The sequence below is a fragment of the Oryctolagus cuniculus genome, chromosome 5 (assembly GCF_964237555.1).
Source record: "Oryctolagus cuniculus chromosome 5, mOryCun1.1, whole genome shotgun sequence".
Lineage (NCBI taxonomy): Eukaryota > Metazoa > Chordata > Mammalia > Lagomorpha > Leporidae > Oryctolagus > Oryctolagus cuniculus.
The window spans coordinates 120,158,151-120,161,340 of NC_091436.1; the positions used below are offsets into that span (position 1 = coordinate 120,158,151).

At 38.1% G+C, this 3,190-nt stretch overlaps 1 non-coding gene across 1 annotated transcript; it reads left to right on the forward strand.

The window, feature by feature from the left end:
• The first annotated feature begins 348 nt into the window (after positions 1-348).
• On the forward strand, positions 349-458 carry LOC127493331 (U6 spliceosomal RNA). Its single transcript, XR_007923387.2, has one exon. It is a non-coding gene; the product is annotated as a U6 spliceosomal RNA (small nuclear RNA).
• Positions 459-3,190: the final 2,732 nt, after the last annotated feature.

A 3,190-nucleotide genomic window follows, 5' to 3' on the forward strand; every position in this document is an offset into this window, starting at 1 on the left:
TCACGGTAAAGGCAATGGGGACACTGGAAACTTAAGATCCTCCTCACCCTTATACCTCATGCATTAAATCACACATATCCTTACAACTACAGGATTATAAATAAAATTTAAGAGACACCAATGTTTTCAATGCTTCACTGCAAGACAAAAATCAGAAATTTACTACACACCATTAGCTGAAGAAATTCCAATTGTTGAAAGAAGTCAAAGAGAAACACTTATAGTTCATCCTCAATGGCTTGTTATGTCATCCTTTCAAAAAGGAAGTAAAAAAGAAACATCTTCTTTCAACTTTTAAGAACTGTCTTTTTAAAAACTTGAATAATTTATTTATTTGAAAGACAAAGAGTGCTTGCTTCAGCTACACATACCCTAAAATAGGAATGCTATGAAGAAGAAAATTAGCATGGTCCCTGTGCAAGCATGACTTGCAAATTCATGAAGAATACATATTTTTTCATTCTAAATAAATTCGGAGAAAAATAAAGAGTCTTTTTGTGTAAGAAAATGTTTACTATTTTGGGCATCTTCAGTCACCAAATAATATCCAGGTTTCATTTGGCATAGTTTGTCTTCAGCTTGAAGAAAGTTCTACTTGTAGTGATACTCTAGTGGTAATGAATATTCCTGTTTTTTTTTTTTTTAATCTGGAAAAGAAAAAAATAAATAAATACAGAGAAACAGAGACAGATAGAGATCTCCCATATTCTGGTTCACTCCCCAAATGCCCTTATAGCCAGGACTGTGTTTCCTTAATTTCTATATGTCCATAACTCCAAAAGTGTCTAAATCTTAGTCTCCCCACTCTGAGCATATTCTGTCATAAATGTTTGCCATTGCCTCTTCTGGATGGATTCTGGAGTTGTAATAGAGCAAGGGCCATAGAGATAACAGGAAACTCAAAATTCACCTTACCATTCATTTCAGCCTGAAAAGTGTTTTCGTGAATTTCAGTATGAATCTGATACTTATTTTTGTAAACATGTGTTATTCATTTTTTCTTAAGTATTTATTTATTTAAGATGAGTGGCGGGAGGGAAGGGAGAAAGAGAGGGAGGGAGGGAGGGAGGGAGAGAGAGAGGGGGAGAGAGAGAGAGAGAGAGAGAGAGAAACTCCCATCTGCTGCTTCACTTCCCAAATGCAAATGCCTGCGACAGCCTAGACTGGATGAGTCCAAGCCAGGGGAAGCAGTCATCTGTTGCATCCCATGGTGTGCATTAGCAGGAAGCTAGAATCAGGAGTGGAGGGGGGACTTGACTCATACTCTCTGAAATAGGATTTGAGCATCCCAAGTGTCATCTTAACCATTATGCCAAACACCTTCCCTGTAAGGTTATTTGTGGCCTGCAGTCCTCTGTGGAAACAAAGCAAAAAACCATAGAATAGGAAGATAATTTGGCAAATGTACAGAAAGAGGAGTTTCTTTCCTCCACATCTCCACACAAGGGCCATTTTTCTGTTCAAAGTAAGATAAGGAAATAGACTGACTCTGATTTTTAGCTCATTGAGACCCTGCTTTTTCAGTTACTTTTAACCATTATGCCTCGGGGGGCGGGGAGGTTACTGGTCATAAACAAGAGTGTCAATTGTTAAATCAACAACAGGAGTCACTGTGCACTTACCCCCCATGTAGGATCTCTGTTAACATGTTATACTATGTGAATTAACGGTATAACTAGTACTCAAACAGTACTTTATACTTTGTGTATCTGTTTGGTTGCAAACTGTTGAAATCTTTACTTAGTATATACTAAATTGATCTTCTGTGTATAAAGATAATTGAAAATGAATCTTGATGAAGAATGAGATGGGAGAGGTAGTGGGAGATGGGATGGTTGAGGGCGGGAGTGGGGGTTATGGGGGGAAAAGGCTGCTATAATCCAAAAGTTGTACTTTGGAAATTTATATTTATTAAAAAAGTTAAAAAAAAAACAAAATTAGCATTTTGGTCACTTCTAGAGTACAGTAGTGGATACTGTTGCTTCCTCATATTTTTTTTCTTTATCTCTTCAATCTAATTTCCTTTCTCCACAACCCTTCTCCCTCTGTTTCTCTCTTTCTCTCTCTCACTTATATTTTATGTACCTGATTTCCTATTCTGTACCCTCAGTTCCCCCACATAGAAAACAGTCATTCTTACCCTGACACACACACACACACACACACACACACACACCCCTTTAGGATACAGTAAATAATAACAAGTCTATTTTTAAAAAGATCTGAGGGAAAATATAATTTAAAATAAGAGTAATATTAAGATTGGGTACAAATGATGATAAATTTAATATGAAATGACATGAAACTGAACAAGGACAAGTGGAAAATCAGGCAGCCAAAGGATATTTGGAGCTTGCATAGTGAAATTTCTTTAAAAATATTCAGGTGGGTAGAGCTATAATTAATGAAATATTTATGCACATGAAACTTTTTTGGGGGTAGGTGTTTGGTAGAGTGGGTAAGACGTTGTTTGAGGTGCCCACACCCCTACTGAAGTGGCCACGTTTAAATCCTGACTCCAATTCCAGCTTCTTGCTTGTGTGTATCACGGGAGGCAGCAGATGACGGCTGAAGCACTTGTATCCCTGCCACTCACCTGGGAAACCCAGATTGAGTTGCCAGCTCCTGACAAAAAGTAATGTCCTAATGGAGATTAATTGCTGTTGGAGTAAGAGACGTGACAAACATTGATAACTAAAATTGGTGATATTGCATTATACATGTTCTGGAGAAAACTAAAGTGTGGAAGCAGGTGGAGTATGTGTGGGGAGTTTCAACTTCAAATAAAGTAGTCAGGGAAGGCCTGACTATCCAGATGTGTTTGACTAAAGCCATGGAGAAGTGAGGGCTTGAGCCACTGGATCTATAGGGATATGGTGATACATAAAGAGACATAATTTGACACTGTAATAATGTATTAGAAGTAGTTTATTTTTTATTAAATGAGATGAGAAGTTATTGGAGGATTGGGGTCAGAAAATAAACCTGATATTCTGGCTGCTGTTTTGAGAGTAGACAGAAACATGTCAAGGAAAAACAGGAAGCTCTTTTGATATTACTGGGGAGAGGAGATGGTATCATGGAATGGAGACACAGGATGGAGGTGAGGTAAGTGGTAGTATCCTAAGTGCCCTGTACGTGAAGAGCCACTAGATGCACTGATGGGCTGCATGACATGAGGCACGAGAGA